At 43.2% G+C, this 21,149-nt stretch overlaps 1 protein-coding gene across 1 annotated transcript in view; it reads right to left on the bottom strand.

The window, feature by feature from the left end:
• The window catches only part of CPNE4 (copine 4), a 1,493,383-nt gene that overhangs the window by 977,332 nt on the left and 494,902 nt on the right, over window positions 1–21,149 (bottom strand). The gene's annotated exons all lie outside the window — the stretch shown is intronic.

Genomic DNA, 21,149 nt, shown 5'->3' with positions numbered 1-21,149 from the left:
TGGGCAAAACACTGTGAACTCCGCTGGCTGAGCAGAATTTATCGCCCAACCGTAGTTATATGTCAGTTTAATTTCTGCTGTGTGTCAATGTTGAACATGTAGTTGCCATGCTGTCTGTCTGCATGGCAGTGTTATACCTGATGCGGGTAAGTGTTGATTGCGCTGTACATCAGTGTTACACCTATTACACTAGTTTTCAACTTGTTGTATATTAGATTAGTTGGTATTAGAACATTGGAATGTTGGGAGCTCCATTGAAAACAATGGAGTGCTCCGGGCTTACAATGGCTGGTATAAGCCTGGAGCTCCAACATTACAAAGTTTCTTTGTTCACAGCTCTGGCTGTGAACAAAGGCTTCAGGGAACCTGAGGGGATTCCAATCCCCTCGCGCTCCCATAAGGTTTTTTTTGTTTTTTGTTAGAACATTCTGCCCTCTAGTGGCAGAATGTTCTAATAGCCTTATAGCCCTTCGTAGCTGGGCTATACCGGCTATTAAAGTCTCTCTCCCTTGTTAAAGGCCCTCGCCTTCGGCTCGGGCCTTTAATGCTGGAGAGGGCCTTTAATAGCCGGTATAGCCCTCTACGGCGGGCTATAAGGCTATATTAAAGCATTGCAGTGGTAAATTCACTGCATGTCAGCAGTCGCACTGGAACTAGACGTGTGTAAGGTGCTGCTGCACTCACAAATAAACTCGAAGACGTCAGATGGGCACTGAGCAATTATGAGGCCATTTATGCCTTTTTCTACTACCAGCATCTTTTTGTTTTTCAAGTAGCTTCTTCTGCAAAATATTTCGATGTGGAATTCTGTGTTGTACTTGCCCTTTCACTGACAGCAAAATAGTGCTGGCATTTCAATGAAAGAAAAGAGTAGAGGTGAGATACTGTAATCGACAATCAGTAACTCTTTTGTCATGTTCTGGCTAGGAGTAGGTGTAAAAGGATGGCCTGAAAAGAACCTTCGACATAAAATATTATACTGTGGACGTTTTTAAAAGCGATAACTGAGCATAACTGCAAAGTTCGAATTGTTAGATATGATCAAAGCTTTCAAGAGGTCCTATTTCTTGCGAAAAGCTTCAGCAAGTCCTGGTATTTTTGCCAACAATTCATTGCATTTGGGAAATGCAGTTTCCTATTTGACACTACAAGGCTTGGTAAAGCCAGCCTACGAAGTACATTTGGATAAATAGCCCAAGCTGGCCTGTTGGCAGTCAGGCATCAGAAGGTTTAGAAAAAAGGCAATAATGAACAACATGTTTTGTAAATGTTTGTTTAACATCCTCTAAAATCTCTTAAAGGTTCTGTCTCCTTTACTTACAACATTTTTCAATTTCACAAAGGAATTTATTATAGGGTAAATGTAAGAATGACTGTTGGTTCTCGGCAATTCTTTTAATGTGTGTCTCTGTACCTCACCTTTTCTCTTGCAATATTTGTCTGGCTTACTGTGCTTCACAATGCATATATATTTAGTGAGACAAATTGAAAACCACAACTGCACATCCGTTTCGTCTATATTTCTTTAAGTCTCTGCCCTCAGGCTCTGAGCTTACTTGTTGTATTTACAATTTTGGGGAATTATTGCTAGAAAATACATTTGCCAGTTGGTCATGAATGATTGTTCAGAAGGCAGGGGTGGCAAAAGATGTCATTGTGTTGTATTGTAATTGCATTTATATAGCACCAACCTCTGACGAGGCGTTGAAGCGCTTTTTCAGAAAATAGCACGCTACTCCGGATCCCATAATGGATTAGTGGTGAATTAGTATAGTGAAATATGAAAGTAATATGAGTGGTGGAGAGTTAGTCAGTTATTTGGATTGAGAAGGATGGTGGAGGGATAGACGAGAGAAAAAGGTTTGCATTTAAATAGCACTTGCTACCCTTGATAAGGTGTTGAAGTGCTTTTTCCACGAGTAGCACGCTACTCCTGTTTACCCGCAGTCACGTTCCATGTGATCACTGGAAGGAAAGGGGGATGGGGGCAAGGGAACTGTAGTACCCTCACTCATGGAGGGCTCCCCCATCAAAAGTTCCTCCATGTGGACTACGTTCAATAGGAGCACTTCTCTGAGGGGCATATCCTGCCCTCAGGAAAGTGAGTGGTCCCCCCACATGACAGAATCTCCGGCTGACATGAGCCCACCTCTCTCACCGCCCAGTTACTGTCAATGGGTGGCAGCTACAGCCCCACAGTGTAGCGCATTTCTTTTGCGAAGGATATCCCATACACACTCTTCGTTATCCTTCTGTTCCTATTTAAGTAACTTTGGGTTGTTCCAGTTTCCAATTCTAGCTGCCTCCAAAGAACAATTTTTCCATATTTTTTTTAAAGACACTCAGAGCAATAAGCCTGCGTTAAAACTATCAAAAATGAAATGATTTAAGCTTCCCCAAGCCTTTTCTCTTGGGACAGTAAGAGAAAATTAGGTTTTCCCTCTCCCAGCTAAGCAGAATGTTAATCACTCCTGGGATGAATACATTTACTAGAAGGCAGCTAAGATATTTACACAAATTTCCCTGTCCCTCATTGGAGAGCATGTCTTCATTTCTCACTCGGCGTGTGCTTTGGGTGGGTCTTATTGCTGGGGTCAGCAAAAAAATTAGATGTGCAATTTAAGGCTTAGTTGCAGCTTAAGTAGATTTAACATCGTTTTCTTTAGGGAATCTGTTTTTAATTAACATGGCCCATGCTGACCCTCTCCTGTCTCACAAGCTAATAACTAGCATATTGCTCCATGCACATGTTATTTGGCCCAGGTGTACTGATACACATACATTCAGTCATTTATTACTACAATACAAAAGTGAAAATCCATATTATTACCATTGCTGAGGAAGTGGAGGGGTCATGTCTCATTCAAGGCTTCACCCCTCGTCAGCCATGACCAATTTCCACCCACAAAATTGGTAATAAAATGAAGTGTACACTCTTTGCTTCTACATATAAAGTATATGATTAATGCTCCCTTCCTTATGACGTATGCAAACATATTCCAGTCTTTCTTTGTTGCCAAAAACATCAAGCACTTGATCCAAAATGCCCCTTTTGTTGACAAAATAAGGAGCCTAATTCCCAATTGTTCAAGTGTGCATTAATATAGGTGTTAGATCTTATCTACAATTCAGCTAATTTTGAATCAAACTGGCATTCCTATTTGTACCTATTAGATGTCCACAGATACGTTTGTTTCAACTCAATATTCAACCCCTTATCTTTTGCACAAAATATCCTTTTAAATTACCCAAACGGCCTCCATTCATTTTTTTGAAAGCCGCCTTAAATGTGTTTTAAATATCCTTTTTTGGTCACAGACTATAACATAAACCTCACACCTACTGAAATATTTAAATAAACGTGTTAAAAATGTCTGCTCGTATTCCAAAAGAGCCCTTACTTGGCAGAATACTCCAGCTTGTAGTCATTTATTTTCTACAGTACCATCCATTCCTTCTGTCCTGCTGATTGAAGCCGTATCAGCCTCTCAGACTCTTCTCCGGTCCACCTTCTTCCCATCTGCATCTTCTCAGTCCCCCGCAGGGTTCAACAACTTCCACCACGTCATCAGGGAGTTTGTGACTGTAATTCCTGACTGGCTTCTAAGACTCCTCCTCTGTCTCCAATCTAAGACCAGGTTTTTCCTCTGTTATAATTCAGGGATTTTGGTACTCTGATCAGGTAGTGAGTAATCTTTTTCAAGGGATACTAGGGAGACTATTCTTGGTGGTTCTGAGTGACTACTTATCACAGACAGCCTTCCAAACAGACATAGTATTCTCTCTCTTGGAACAAAACTAAGAGTGGTTATTCCAGTTTCTCATTTTCTTCTGCTAACGCGGGATTACTGGTTACTAATTATCTTACCAAATCCCAAACTATGTCGACTGAATCGTTGGTACCTGTCGTTGAGTAAAAGGTAATCTCGCAATAAGTCAATCAATTTAAGAACTTACACCACTCTAAATGACCACTGACCAAATTTAAGTTTTAAAGATTTAATATAAAGTCAAAGATAACTGAAGATACAAACTTCTCAAAATGAGATTCAAAAGGTAAATTGGTATCACTATAAACATGAACTTCTTGAATAATCTAAGTCTGAAGAACAAAATAATAAGTACAAGCTCAAAAACCATAAGGGTTGTCAAAATAGATATAAGTTGCAATCTCAAAGTCATTACAGAAAAGAAAATTAAAGTTAGTCTGTCCCTACACTATACTAAGTGACATCCCTACTTAGCAAGATCTTAACCCTCTAGGTGTCAGCCGTGGTGACTTCCTAAGAAGATCACGCACTTCTCTTTGTCTCTTCTCTGATAATGGGTCTCTCCTGATCAGCCTATCTGCCTACCCATCCGCTTCCTCAGGCTCCCAAAATCATCTGCTCTGCTCTCCTCCCGGGTCTCTTTCCCTAATACCAAATCACATTTTCAATAGAAACGCCCCTTGGGACGCCCCTCACGTGGTACATCTTTGCGCGGCAAACTCCATGATGGTACTCTTGAAGACCCTCGTTATAGTTGACCTTGGTTCCCAGGCTTCTTCTCCAGTGCGCTGATACCCCCTGAAATTCCTGGAAACTCCTACAGGCCTGCGCAAGGCGCCACTGAACAAAGTCCCTTTCATTCGAGCTGATTAGGACCCTCGCACCTGCATACAGCTCGTCCTGCAGTGGGCCTCAAATTCCAGACTCCACCATATCTTTAGTCGTAAAACACTCTCAAAGCTCTGTGCTGGACACCTCGCGACCTCTTCTCTAACGAGCACATGACGATTTACACGACATGACATTATCTCCTCTGGCCTACTTGATTTACATGCAGCAGGTCCCGGCACTCTTAAAACGTTAACTTGATTTAAACAGCAAACATTCTTAACTAGCATACGTTTCTAAAATAACACATCTATAAAGCATATACTTTTAACCCTAAGTTCAATAGTACATTTGGAAGAACCATGTCAACCTTATCTCACATTAATTTAGCAGCACGTTCAGGTTTGCTGTGAATTGCCCTAAGGCCTACACAGTATACTGGATTTCAAAGTTACATTTAATTCGGACATGATTCTTTTAACATGAGAACATGAGGTTTTCACATATATTCCAACATTTCTACATTAATCTCACACCGTTACAATTATAGTTACTCTACTTAACATTCTATACATTTCACTACTGAATATAAAACACTCTGTATATTTCACTCCTGGATATAAAACACTCGTGTGCAAAACATGTTTAAACTAACTACGTGCTTGCAAATATGGCGTACTTATACATTTTTTCCCAAACTTGTGCTCTCTCAGTCCCCCCTTTGATGACCTTCAGGGGTCATCATCACCAAGACACTAAAAATGTAGAACCCTTCAAAGTGAAGTCATGGTTGTGCCACCTCTTTTCATACTCTCCAATGCTTTCAGACTCTTGTATTGAGAATCCTGCATTGCTGTCAACTCTTCCTCCTGTTTCCTCATAGTTCTCTGCAACCTATTTGCTCTATAACATTGATACAAACGCACCAATCCCCACAAAGTGATTACACAAATCACTATTATGATGATGGGTTTCAGTATGTACCAAACGATACCCTTTCCTAAGTTGGCAAACCAACTTCCAACTTTACCCATTCCATGACCTACTTTTTCCCACACATTTACCTTTGCTAGGTCCTCAAATTCGTAGTGTATGGCAGTGATGTTTTGTATATACTTCTCTAAAGGTTTTGAATTGTCTGGAATGTAAGTACAGCATTCCTGGACCTTCAAAGCCTTACAGACTCCTCCCTCTTTTGCTAACAGAACGTCTAAAGCAAGTCGGTTCTGAAGAACCATTGCCCTAATCGATTGCATCTCACCTTCTATCAGCATCAATGATCTTGCAGTACTGGCAGATAGTCTATCTACGACTGTAGCTAACCTCCTAATTTTGATGTCATTCATTATCAATCCTAAGAAAGGGAATGCAGCACCTAGTACATCTCCAACTACTTCTGCTGCACCCAGCCCTCGTTTCCATCTAGTTGATATTTCTTTCTTAGGCGTGTCTAAATTCTCAACATGATATATTTTAGGGAAGACAACAGCCAGATAGCATGATCCGTACCAATTATCTGGTAACTTCACATAGGCATTTCTTCCACATACAAAATATACATTTGGTATTGCTTGCATCCCTTTCAAAAAGTTCTTAGAGTAATACTCCAATTGAAAGGCATGTTCACAATGGACTTGACCTACATAAAAGTTTTCATAATAGGAGTAACTCCTGTGAATGCACAGTTTTCCCCGTTTATCCTTATCCAAAGCAATTGGACCAATACTACCTTTTCTTTGATGTGCCCTTTCCTCCTTGGTCCAATCTGTTTCCCATTGTCCTGATGCCTTCAAAATCTTCTGCCTCCTGTATCTAGTATCTACCTGTGCTATAAACTTTTTCTCAACTTCTGATATTTGACAAGTCAGATTGTTCCTTCGAGCATGTGAAGTATCTAACGTTTTCCATGGAATAAACCATTTGTGTAATCTGTCTTCGCTTTTGTAGTAGTCCCATTTGTTCAAATGCTTGAAATTCGGAACCTCTGGCAATGTCGCGTCGAAATTCGAGAAATAATACTCGAATCCTTCTCGTCCATAAAACATGCTCAACAATAAACTGCACGTTATTCCATATGTCAACGGAAGATGATGGTATCTGATACCCTCCTCCACTGAAGCTGGTAATTGCATACAAACGTAACAATCCTTCACTTCCATGGCATCAACATATTCATAAAGCAATTTAGCATAAGCATTTGACTTGTAATTTCCCTGTGACTCATCTGTGTGAAGCCTTTTTATTTCTGCATCTAACAACGCTTTGTCTTTCTCATTGATGTTTCCCTTCCCTTTAATAATGGTAGTTTTCGGGGTTGATACTCCCTTATCCTCCTTGACTGCGGTTTCATCCCCTTCGTGTCCCACTAGGAATGAAACAGTTACCACTAAAATTATAAGAGAAACCACTACTCCTAAAAGTGTAACAGCTATACATTTTGCCCTGCGGTTCGGGTTGCCAGCCTCCATGTTCTCAAACAGTGTCTCTTTGGACGTTCTTCTCGCATCAACTTCTTCCCCGTTTTCAAACAAAGTCTTTCTCTCTTGCAATGTCTCTCTTTTGAACACTTGGAAGCTTGACAATTTATTCCCACAAAACAGTTCAAAGTCCAGTAGAAATTTAGACAACCCTAGCCCTTCTCCATCCACTAAAAGGAATCCCCTATCACTTTTCTTCTTCCACTCGGCGCTAGGTTATCTTGCAAAAATTTTACAATTTCTTTTCAACAGTCTTATTTTCGTCTGAAGTTATGTATGACTCAAGGAGTGACACTACGTCTTCATAAATGTCCATCCGAAGTATCATTCCCTCAGGTTCTGGGCAGTTCGTACCACAACATGGAAAGTCAACTTTTTCTGGGATTATTCTCCTTATTTCGCTCAAGACAAGTGGACGGACAAAATTGAGAGTTAGCGTTTTTTCAATTTCTACTCCTGGTACTATCAGTTCTACATCCACAATTACAAAGGGGTCCGTTCTAATCAAGATCACTTTCTTCACCTTTCCAGTTCTGCGCCCCTTTGAAGACATTCACAATATGGTATTAATCCACAACAATAAGCGCTCCTAGCATTTCTACTACTCGCTCAAGCATTTCCAAACGAAGAAGAGTTCCCTCCAATATTGGATATCGTGAACAGCAAACTGGAAACTCAACTGTCTCTAAAATCAATTTTCTTATTCCACTCAGGAGAGCAGGATGAACGATGTTGAGTGTCAGCAACCTTTCGGTCTCCGCTCCTGGCAGTAGAAACCTTATTTGCACTGTGATGATCGGGTCAGTTCTGATCAGTTCCACTTCCCTGATCCTCCCTGTTCTGTGTCTCCCAGACATCTGCAACAAGGTAGGTCCAGTCGGGAGTAGAGTATCTTCTGCTAGGCACTCGCACCCTCCTTGATCTTCTAAGACCCTCCTCGGCTTGATCCTGGATATCTTCTTCTGGATCTGAGTCTTCGGATATAGGAGTAAGCGTTTCTTCCTGGGCCGACCTCAAACTTAGCCTTCTTCTCCTTGTTGGCCAAGTGGCAGCTCCAAGCCTTATTCTCCTATTCCTTGTCCTCTCACTTGGTTCTTGATCACTCTGATACGGATCTGAGTCTGAGTCGTATTCACTTCTGCTCTCTCCTTCAGTTGCGTCTTCTGTCTCACTGCCGTCCTGCCTTCGCTCTTCTTCTGAATCCGTTGCGTTCCCAACTTCTTCTGACACCCCCTCAGCTGCCTCAATCCCTTCTTGCAACTCTTCTTCCACTTCCGGGCTTTCGTCTGGGATGGGAGCTGTTCCCTCTAGAGGTGCTGGAACTCTTCGAGTATGGGAAGCATGGATCCAATTTGGCAGCCCCCCGCACTTCACCGCGGTGTTCGTTATCAGGATTACCTGAAAGGGCCCACGCCAGCGAACATCTAGGCAGTTCTTCCGGACGTGTTTTTTAACTAAGACCCAGTCCCCTGGGTTCAGATCATGACACAGGTTCCTCGATGCTGGAACTTCAGCCGCATGCACCTGAAGGGACACAGAATGGATGGCGTCAGACAGTCCTTTACAATAATCTAAGATCAGATCATCTGTAATATTCAATAGGGCAGTAGTTGGAACTGTAGGAAGTCTCATGGCCCTCCCCATCAGGATCTCGTGGGGAGAAAGACCTGTCCTCCTGTCAGGGGTGCTGCGCATGCTCATGAGCACTAAAGGAAGAGCATCTGGCCAACTCAAAGATGTGGATGCCACTACTTTAGCCAATCTATTCTTCAACGTGCCGTTCACTTGTTCCACAATTCCTGACGCTTCTGGTCGATAACTACAATGCAGCTTTTGATCGATATTCAGTGTGGAGCACAACATCTTCACTATTTCGCTGTTAAAATGTTTTCCTCTGTCAGATTCCAAAGAGGCAGGCACCCCGAAGCGCGGTATCAACTCCCTGAGCAACAATTTAGCCACTGTGAGTGTATCGCACCTACGTGTAGGGTACGCTTCAACCCATCTGGAAAATACGCATACAATCACCAACACATACCTAAGGCGATTGACTCTTGGCATTTCGATGAAATCTAATTGCATTCTATTGAAAGGCCCCCCCGACCTCCCAATGTGACTCAGGGTGACTGGTGTTCGTTTGCCTACGTTCAGTTGTTGGCAGGTAACACATCGCTTACATACTGATTCTGCTGCTATTCTAAATTTGGGGCAATACCAAGTTTGCCTAAACACTCTCATCATAGCATCCCTTCCTAGATGTACTGGACCATGTATTTCTCTCGCCATGGGATTAGCTAACTCTTCAGGTAACACAGCTCTCCCATCTGCTGAAACCCAAAAATCCATTTCACTTCGCACACAACCTGCTATTTCCCATGCCTTTTTCTCTGTTTCAGGTGCGTTCTCCTGCATTATTCTTAAATCCTCCCAAGTGTCTACAGTTTCTAACATCATACTTAATTCAGTCTTTTCTTCTGCACCTTCTATTTCCACCTTTGAGAAAGAATAATTTTGTTCCGCACAATAGCGTGCGACTTCATCAGCGTATCTGTTGCCTTGTGACACAAAATCTGTATTCTTAGTATGAGCTACACATTTTACTATTGCGATGTCAACTGGACCTTGCAATGCTTCTAACAACAGCCGCACAAATTCTCCATTTCGAATGGGCGAACCAGAGGAGGTCATGTAACCCCTCTGAGACCACAACTGCCCGAAATCATGAACCACACCGAAACCATATTGGCTGTCCGTGTAGATGGTGACTCTTTTTCCGTTTCCTGCTATGCAGGCACGAGTTAGGGCAATTATTTCTGCTACCCGTGCGGAATGTACTCCTTCCAGGCAAGCGGCTTCCACAACTCCAGTAATGGTACAAACAGCATAAGCTGCTCTCAACCGACCAGTATCGTCTCTTAAACATGAGCCATCAACAAAGTAAATTTCATCGGGGTCAGACAATGGCTCATCCACAATATCTGGTCTGGGTTTCGTGCATAGTTCAGTCACATCAAGGCAATCGTGGTCTTCACATCCTTCGCCTTCTATTACAGTAGGTAATGGCATCAAAGTAGCAGGATTCAAGACAGAGCATCTCCTGAGGGTCACGTTCTCCGCAGCAAGGATAACTTGCTCGTAGCGCGTGAGCCTACTATTGGTCAGATGCTGCGTCTTCGTCCTGGTCATTAGCAATTCAACTGAATGTGGTACATACACCACCACTGGATGTCCCATCACAATACTCTCGCTCCTTTCAATGCTGACACCCGTTGCAGCAACGGATTTGAGACATCCGGGCAACGCTGCGGCTACTGGATCTAATGTAGCCGAAAAATATGCAACTGGTCTACGGGCATTTCCGTGGGTCTGTGCCAAGACTGACAAAGCACATCCCTCTCTCTCACAGCAATAGAGTGAAAATGACTTTTCGTAATCTGGCATTCCCAGAGCCGGAGCACGACATAAATCGTCTCTCAGCTGTAAAAACGCCACCAGACATTCTTCATCCCATGGTACCGGATCACTCACCTCCTTGTGCGTCAGTTTCTGTAAGGGCTTTGCTTTCAGTGAGAAGTTAACTATCCACTGTCGGCAGTAACCCACCATTCCTAGGAACATTCTAACTTCTCTCTGTGTTGTAGGCGCATTCATTTTCATTATCGCCTCAATCCTCTCTGGGGACACCTTACGTTTCCCTTTTTCTAACCTATGCCCTAGATACTGTACCTCTGTCAGACAATACTGCAACTTGCTCGGAGATACCTTATGTCCATTTTCAGCTAAATGATTCAGTAAGGCAATTGAATCTGCTTTACAAGCTTCCTCTGTCTCTGACGCAACAAGTAGGTCATCTATGTACTGTACCAGAACCGAGTTCTGTGGCAGTACTAGATTCTCAAGATTCTTCTTCAACAACTGATTAAAGATGGATGGGCTGTCTGTGAATCCTTGTGGGATTCGACACCATGTTAAAACGCGATCTTCCATTTTAAAAGCAAAAAGATACCTGCTCTCTTCATCCAATGGGATTGAAAAGAAAGCCTGACAAAGATCTATCACTGTGAACCATTCTGCTTGACATGGTATTTGAAACAATATCACTGATGGATTCGGTACCACGGGACAACATGAAACGACTATGTTGTTAATTTTTCGTAAATCCTGAACTATCCTAAACTTCCCGCTAGGTTTCTGCAAACCCATAATCGGGGAGTTACAAGGACTACCCACGATTTCTTTCAGTATTCCCTGCTGTATCATTGACTCGATCACAGGTTTTATTCCCGCAATCGTTTCCTGGGACAATTTGTATTGAGGCGTTCTTGGAAACTCAACATTTGGTTTTACCAATATTTTTACCGGCTCTACCCCCTTAATCAATCCTATTTCTTCTCCTGTGAAATCCCATACCTCTGACACCACTGCATCTCGTAGGTCTTGGGGAAGATCTTCTATTGTCAGAGTAGGATATAGTTCTACACAAGATTTCGAATTGGCCACCTTAAAAGTAGCATCTTCGTCGGTAGTCTGTACCTCCACTCCTTGCGGGGTGCAGTATATGGTGCAGTTCAATTTGCACAACAAATCCCTTCCTAACAGACATACCGGACTCGAGTCACAAACCACAAACTGATGTTCGTTCATGTGGTTTCCAATTTTCACAGACACTGGTTCTGTCAAAGGACTAGTCATTCTTTTATTTGCGACTCCTACCACCTGAATTGTTTCCCCTGACATTGGCAAGTCTGGAACCACCGCTGATCTCAGAGTCGAACGAGTAGCCCCAGTGTCCACTAAGAACGTAGTGGGACACCCTGCCACTTCTGCCTCAACAAATGGCCCTCTTTGATCCACTTCTAGGACTGCCCCAAGGGTACAGTCCTCTTCACTGCTCACCCGTTGTCCTGTCAATGGATCAATGTAATAACACTTTTCTTCCTCGATAAACAGAGGCATTTGTTTAAAGACCTTTCCCCCAGCTGCTATCTTCGGTGGCTGTGGGAATTGGGCCCGTGGAGCCGAAGTCCCCCCTTTGGCCACCTTATTACTTGGGACTGTCACCTTTTGCACTGGGACTTCTTGGACCTGCTCTTCTACTTCCAACTCTCCATTTTCAGGGTTAAAGGGACACTCGCGTCGCCAATGCCCCACCTGGTGACACTGATGACACTTTGTCGTTTTCTTTAGAGTGGCAAAGTCTATCCTAGGTCTCTGCCCTTCCTCATTGTCCTTATTCTGACCGTTTGGCTTTCGTCCCATCCCCTGTTTCTGCTGGCCACCCTTCCCAGCGGACTGCATTTGCACCACCATCAATTTCTCCTTTAGATTCTTGGCTTTAGAATCTATCTCGTCACTGCAGTACCTCGCATAACGTAAAATCTCATCTAGTGGTTTGTTCTGCCAACATATTAAATGTTGCTGTATCATCAAACAAATATCAGGTCTCAACCCCAAGACAAACTTTGACACAAACTGCCCTATATCTTTGGGATCCATTACATCTAGTCCACTGTATTGCTTGAATGTTTTCAATAACCTTTCATAAAACTCGTGAACTGTCTCCTTGGGTTCCTGCCTTGTTCGGTCTATTTTTACCCAATCTATGTCCTGTGGTGGTACCTTATCTTTCAGCCATGCTATTACCCTTTCATACTTTTGCATGACAATCTCGGACGGTCCATTAGTCCGAAGATCCCTCACTGGTTCAGTATTTGGCCATTCAACACTAGTCTTACAAGGGGTCCACAGATCAGATGGGACCACGATGTCAAACAACGTGTTCAAATCAATCCACAATACCTTCGAAATTTTAACAAACCTTTCTACCTGCTTATACCACTCTACTGGATTGTCCCGCAACTTCGGAAATGAGTTGGTGAATGCAGCTAAGTCTCCTCTACTCCAGGGCACATGTACATAATTTCCATTTGATATTTCTCGCAAAGGGAATGCCTCCATATGCATTACCCTTCCCTCTGGGGTCATCACATTTGTACTTCGTCTAACCGTGCCCTTTTTCGACCACCTTTCTTCCCATTTATCCAGTTCCCTCCACACTCTTATCCCTGATACCAGCTCTCTTATGTGTGTTTTTAATCCAGTAGTTCTCTTCTCATCTAGATCCTGGTCTGCGTACTGTAATCTGTGGTTACTCTGTAATGCCCTTGTCCTAGACAAATCCACGGCATATCTATCTGCCAAATCAGTCAGTTTCTCATGAAACGCTCTAGCTTTCCTAGTAATATCCTTTGCCATGAACAATAACTCATCCTGTTCATACAATTCTATCCTTTCCAAAGGCAATGTTCCATCTATTATCTCATCAACATCTGATTTTAAACTAGTAACATCAAGCCTTTTTGCCTTAATTTCAGCTTTTAAGACACTCAATTTAGCTCCTCCATCCGCATCTCTCCCATCCCAGCTCCGAGATCTACGTTTAGGTATCGGTGAGTTATAGGGAGTCCTCCCCTGTTCCCATCTCTCTAAGTCCCATGCCTTTCCATCTTCTCGGGGTGGGTGGTGAAACACTCCTTCATGCCTCCTAGCCTCTCTCTCCCCATCCTGGCTAGTTTCACGGGATGCAGGGTAAGATGTTCCATTACTCCCTCTTTCTTCCCTACTTCCCTGTGATTCCTGATTATTCGAGGCGTGGCGGGACCTATCGCTGTTCTCCTTTCTCCAATGTTGAACGTCTTTCCCGAGTGTATGATGAAGGCACCTAAACCTATTCTGAAAAGCCCGTACCGCCTCATCTCCTCCTTTCCCCCAGAGACGGGACATTTCCTCACATTCTACAATCCTAGTATTTTGTTCCGGCTGTTCTCTCTGATTTGTAGGACATGCATCCCCTCTATTCTCTTGACTTTGGCCTTCCCGGCCCTGACTGCTTTCGCTGGCCCCACAATGAGATACAGTCCCGTTACCCCTGCTTTCCCACTCTGGTTCTGTTCTTGTCCTGTTACTTGGAGATACTATGGACCCGTCCCATTCCCTCAAATCAGCTCTTAACTCTGAATAGGATCTTGGCCGTGGTCCCCTTAGATCCATTGGTCCTCTCGGACCTCCCTGTTCTGAATTGGGACCGACAGTTATGTCTAATGGGGTATTCCATGTTACTGATCCTGGCAATTGTTTCCATGCATTTGTCACATTATTCCTCCTTTCCATCTCGATCCTTTCTCTATCCAATTGCCTTTGTTGTTCCCCCCTATCTCTCTCAGGGTTATAGATCGAAACTATGGGTCCTATGGTCACAGGCACTTGAAGAGCGTCTGGTAATCCCACAGACTCAGCCCTTTCGGTGGTTGGCGTTTTCTGCACCACAAACCTTCCCACTACACTCTGTACAGTGTTGTTTGGAGGTGTTTCTCCACTTTTGATAGGTGTCCATTCCGATATAGGGAGTGGTGTATATCCCTCTATGTCATTCCCATCTTCCCTTGCAAGCCCTCTATCTTCAATTTCCTCAACTCTCGGAGGTGGTCTATCCATTAACAATCTGTTTATCAGATTGTCCTCCGACTCGCTTTCCTCGTCTTCTTCCATGAGGTTTCCTCCTCCTGACACCTCCCTCATCGGATACATTTTCTCCACCTCAATAGTCTGTACCCTCCAACGCTTTTCCTCCTCATCCCATTTGGAATCTCGCACTGCCCTTACCGATCGCGTCAGTCTTTGTTGACGCCTGTTCAAATTTCGGTCGTGTGCAGCCTTAATCCATGCATTAAGAGCCTCAAACTGTGTTGGTCTAGGTGAGGGTTTCAATGAGGACATGGTTGCTTTTAGCCGATGTAACACCTCTAATTTAAACGTCCCGTACCTCGGGAACTGCATTTCCTCATTCCCTTCCGTAAGCTTATTCCAAGCCCCAATCCACAATATGGTATGCAGCCCAACATTCGTTGCCATATAATGAGCTGGCGTACCCTCCGGCGGAGCCTCTTCCCCATAATAATGTTCACTTCGTTTACGTTTAAAAATCCATTTCAAACACTTAAAACACTTCATGATTTCTCTTTTCTCTGCGTTTGTTTACTTCCTGATGACACTCCACCAATCTCAGCGCCGTTCTCACTAACTGGCCTATCCGTACGCGACTTTCCTCCGACTTCACGCTAGCCGCCCAACCAGAGCGCGGCTCTAGCTAACGTCACACCAACCGCTCAATCACAGCGCGGCTCTAGCCGACGTCACCCGTCCCCCTTCGCAGCAGTTCCCCTCCTTTCTCAGCTCGTCTCCTCGGTCATGCACGCGTCCCATTCATACTCTGAAAAATGATTACTTCCGACCAAGCGATCACCTTTCTTTGACTGTACGCCCACAGTCTTTCTGTAGTTGTCACCTTAACCTGGCGAAAAGTCTTTCCGATTACTTCCAGACAATCGCCTTCTCCGATAGGTTACTCACACACAGTAACTTTCGACCAGCGTCCGTTACTCATACACTCACTCTTACGCTCCCCCTATCTTGGATCCACGGCGGTCAATGGTACCTCGTGACCTCCGTACTATGGTCGACAACTACGCTGGATGTTCGATACACCCAAAACCACTTAAGCTCTGGCCTGAACTTAAGATTTCACCAGTTCACCCGTTTACCAGGTAACCAGTTTACCAGGTTGCGCGCGCTCACAACCTTCTCTCATTCACACTACAGGCATTCAACTCCGCAAGACATTACAATACAAATACAACACAAAACACCGCAATCTGTTCACGCATGACCCTTTTTATACTCACTCTCCGATACTGCTGCTTTTCTCGCACCGTCTGCACCTTTCGGCACACGATTCTTCCGCTGCTCGTCTCTCGACGTCTCGGGCCTTGGGATAAACTAACCTCTCTAGATTACCTTCCTCAAGAAGATAACCATCCTCTGCTACCAACTGCTAACGCAGGATTACTGGTTACTAATTATCTTACCAAATCCCAAACTATGTCGACTGAATCGTTGGTACCTGTCGTTGAGTAAAAGGTAATCTCGCAATAAGTCAATCAATTTAAGAACTTACACCACTCTAAATGACCACTGACCAAATTTAAGTTTTAAAGATTTAATATAAAGTCAAAGATAACTGAAGATACAAACTTCTCAAAATGAGATTCAAAAGGTAAATTGGTATCACTATAAACATGAACTTCTTGAATAATCTAAGTCTGAAGAACAAAATAATAAGTACAAGCTCAAAAACCATAAGGGTTGTCAAAATAGATATAAGTTGCAATCTCAAAGTCATTACAGAAAAGAAAATTAAAGTTAGTCTGTCCCTACACTATACTAAGTGACATCCCTACTTAACAAGATCTTAACCCTCTAGGTGTCAGCCGTGGTGACTTCCTAAGAAGATCACGCACTTCTCTTTGTCTCTTCTCTGATAATGGGTCTCTCCTGATCAGCCTATCTGCCTACCCATCCGCTTCCTCAGGCTCCCAAAATCATCTGCTCTGCTCTCCTCCCGGGTCTCTTTCCCTAATACCAAATCACATTTTCAATAGAAACGCCCCTTGGGACGCCCCTCACGTGGTACATCTTTGCGCGGCAAACTCCATGATGGTACTCTTGAAGACCCTCGTTATAGTTGACCTTGGTTCCCAGGCTTCTTCTCCAGTGCGCTGATACCCCCTGAAATTCCTGGAAACTCCTACAGGCCTGCGCAAGGCGCCACTGAACAAAGTCCCTTTCATTCGAGCTGATTAGGACCCTCGCACCTGCATACAGCTCGTCCTGCAGTGGGCCTCAAATTCCAGACTCCACCATATCTTTAGTCGTAAAACACTCTCAAAGCTCTGTGCTGGACACCTCGCGACCTCTTCTCTAACGAGCACATGACGATTTACACGACATGACATTATCTCCTCTGGCCTACTTGATTTACATGCAGCAGGTCCCTGCACTCTTAAAACGTTAACTTGATTTAAACAGCAAACATTCTTAACTAGCATACGTTTCTAAAATAACACATCTATAAAGCATATACTTTTAACCCTAAGTTCAATAGTACATTTGGAAGAACCATGTCAACCTTATCTCACATTAATTTAGCAGCACGTTCAGGTTTGCTGTGAATTGCCCTAAGGCCTACACAGTATACTGGATTTCAAAGTTACATTTAATTCGGACATGATTCTTTTAACATGAGAACATGAGGTTTTCACATATATTCCAACATTTCTACATTAATCTCACACCGTTACAATTATAGTTACTCTACTTAACATTCTATACATTTCACTACTGAATATAAAACACTCTGTATATTTCACTCCTGGATATAAAACACTCGTGTGCAAAACATGTTTAAACTAACTACGTGCTTGTAAATATGGCGTACTTATACATTTTTTCCCAAACTTGTGCTCTCTCACTTCTGTCCTGTGCCGCGTCAACCATAGCCAATAAAAACCTTAGCTTAACCGCAATCCTTGAAAAAGATTAGCCGAACAATACTACATCCCTTAATAGTAGTGACAAAATCGAAAACCGAGAACATCTTTGGCTAATCCACAACTCATAACTCTACTGGCCAAAAACACAACTTATAACAACTGTCCCGGTTAAAAATATATTCTCAATAAAGTACTAAGCCCTGACTCATAATGGTTTGGAAGTAATCTACAACCCAGCAACATCACATCATATCTAAGCGACAACCCTCAGAGAACTGGTATACATCGCAAACAAATAAGGAAATTAACTGAACAAAATCACAACCCAGAATTGTAGTGTATTGTATTGAAGATGTACATAGCGCTTATTACCACTGATAAGGTGTTAAAGCACTTTCCCTATGGGTATTATACTATTCTATGGAGCATACAGTAGCATGTTGGTGTTGCTTTTTTAGAGGCGGTCAAACAATAAGCAATAAGTTGTATGTAGTTTATAGTCTAGTGGAGAGTTAATTGGTAATTGTTGTTTTTGATGCAGATGCATTGATTTGCTTTGCTAATTGGGACTCTGTGAATAAAGGGAAAGGAGGGTATGTTGTTTAGTTGTCTTAGTACAATGTGTTTTGGGATTTCAGTGTATTGGTAGAGAAAATGGTTGTATGTAACTTGAGTCCGGGTTATATAGGTTGGGTCAATACGTCTGGTGGCAAGAGATCTGTAGAATGTAGTTTGGAAGGTAAAGCAGTATAGGAAAGAAGGAGACATTGACTGACATAGATTCAGTTGAAGGGTATGAAATACGCCTGTTATGCCCATCAATTATATAAGAATGGCACCTACTTAGTCACAACCAAAGATTAACCCTGGGCGTAGTTCGCGAAGTAGCGCTACGCGAAGCTACGCGAAGTGCACTTCGCACTACGCGAACTTCACGTAGCACTAAGCGAGCTGCGTAGTAGCATGTTCGCACTGTGCAATATGCATTTTCAATGATTGCACAGTGCAAACAAGCATCCGGCACTGTGCAATAATTGAAAACGGCATCTTGCACAGTGCGAGCTGTAGTTTTCTGCCGCTCGAGTAGATTTTTACTCGAGCGGCAGCTTTCTCAACGCGAACTGGTAGTTTCTCATCGCGAGCGGTCGCAAGCATGCACGACCACTCGCAATGAGAAACCTGACCTCCCCGTGTTGAGAGTCTCGCCGGGATGTAATTTTGCTTGCTCGCGGTCGGGAACATGACGTTGAGTACCGCGTACAAGCAACAAATGACCGCTGCACTACGCTACGCTGCGCTACGCGTGTTCGCACTGTGCTACGTGCAGCTCGCGTAGTGCGAAGTTGCGCAAACTTCACAAACTACGCGAGCGTAGCGTAGTGCTTCCCCCAGGGTTACCAAAAATGGCTTTAGTTAACCCACAAACCACATCAGCACTGGCTGCATGATAACATCTGCAGGTACTGTCTAAACAACACCCGATAAAAGGTCTGGCTTAGCCATAATCAACACCAGCTCTGGTAAAACAGCAACCCTTGACGCTCGGGAGGGATGGACTGGTCATTCCACCATGCTGGTATTTTCCTGGAGGGCCGCAGGATAGGGGGTGGCTGCCATGACCCCACCATGTCCCAAAGGCCCCATTCCAGTTCACATTTTTCAGTGGCAGCAAACAGGGGTATAGGAAATGAGAACCCTCTGACCAACCACAAACCACACCGGCACTGGTTATATCACAAACAGTAACAGCCATGGCTTAACCACAAACTGCAACAGCAGTGGCTACACTATTAACAATGTCAGAATAGGCTCAAATGCAACAAATAAGAGCACTGGCTAAATTTTGATCAGTAATAACATTAAGTATACAGCAGTTCAATAACATAAAGGCACTGTCTGCCACACAACAAACAACAGCATTAAATAAACCAATCCACAACCAATATAATAAAAACGTCTAAAGTGCAACTCATAATAGATCTGATTAAACCACTAAGCCACAATCCATTACAGATGTGGTTATATCAAAACATTTGCAGGCATTATCCAAACCACAACCAATTAAAGCACTGCTAAACCAGAACCACAACAGCATTGGGGAAACTATAGACATTAAAGTTCTACCTACACTACTATATATAGCAGCACAAGCTATGTCAGGTGTGGGTCCAAAATATTGAGCAGATGTGCTAAATTAAAGCCTGTAGTTGCAGGTGGATCCCTTCACTTATTTTTCCTCATCAGATTTTGACCCGGAGCAAGGAAAACAACAACACACAATGGGGAAAGAAGGATAAAGCAAAAGACTGAAAAACGTGGTAAAGAGAGAAAGTAGGGACCAATAAAGTGAAGATAAAGGGGCAGGAAGTGTCTGGTGGTGGATTATAGAGGCATGAGATGGATTCACGATGATGAAGCTGTGGTACTTGGTAACATCAGTAGGGCTGCAGGCTAATTACCAAAACCTTCGGCCCCAGCAGTTATTCTTTTACAAATTAATCATTTCAAGTAGGAATATCCTAATATATTATTGTGGTAGTCAAAATATTGAGGTCAAAACTATAGAATGGTAAGTGCAAATAGGGAAGCATAGATTTACTATTCTTAACTCCACAGCTACATACCCTAAGAATATATATAATATCAGGGTACACATATGTGCAGTTAGGTATATTATACTTATAAATATGTGTTGCTATTTTTGTCCTCCATGTTATGGCTATGATATTAAGGTATGCTGTACTACACCTAATATTATGTTCTGTTGTGTCCCATTAATTGCCTTGCAACATAGAGGGAGAAAGTGCTCCTGTGTTTAAAGGAAGCGCTGAAACCAAAGGAGAATCATCGGTGGAATTTTCTTTATCATGCTGCACATTTAACAAATGAAATTCCATGGGTGGATTGTATTCTACATTCGTGCTACCTCATGGAATGCCAACTAAGTCATAGACTGAGGAAGAGAGCTAGAATAATGCTTGTGAGGTGGTACGTGTCCTTTGTAGTGCATGTGAGGTGGTATCTGACCTTTGTAGGGGGAACATCCTTTACAACGCGGATGTTACCCCGCAGTACCGTTACAACGCGTCTTTTACAACGCAAGTCGTAACCACGACTTGCGCTGGAGGGCACTCAAGGATAAGGAATAGTAGATTTACTATTCTAACACCTTCCCTACTGTACGTAGGCTGGTGTTGGAATAGTAAATTTAACTATTCCTAATTCCGCACCCCTACAGCGCAAGTCGTGGTAACGACTTGCGTTGTAAAAGACGCGTTGTAACGGTACGCATGGTAATACCACGCGTGTACCGTCATACATCCCTTTGTAGTGCTTGCGAGGTGACATCCATCCTTTGTAGTGCATGCGAGGTGGTATCCGTAGTGCATGTGAGGTGGTATCCATATTTTTAGTGCATTTGAGGTGGTATCCATCCTTTGTAGTGCATGTGAGCTGGTATCCTTAGTGCATGTGAGGTGGTATCCGTCCTTTGTAGTGCATGTGAGGTGGTGTCTGTCATTTGTAGAGCATGGGAGGTGTGTCTGTAGTGCATTTGAGGTAACATCTGCCCTTTATTGTGCATGTGAGGTGATATCCGTGCTTTATAGTGTACATGAGGTGGTATCCGTCCTTTGTATTAATAGAACAACAAAACCTCTAACACCCTCTTTTTTTTTCAAAACACG

The sequence above is a fragment of the Lissotriton helveticus genome, chromosome 10 (assembly GCF_964261635.1).
Source record: "Lissotriton helveticus chromosome 10, aLisHel1.1, whole genome shotgun sequence".
Classification (NCBI taxonomy): Eukaryota; Metazoa; Chordata; class Amphibia; order Caudata; family Salamandridae; genus Lissotriton; species Lissotriton helveticus.
Note: the sequence above shows the minus strand (reverse complement) of the source record. Positions and strands in the feature narration are given on the sequence as shown.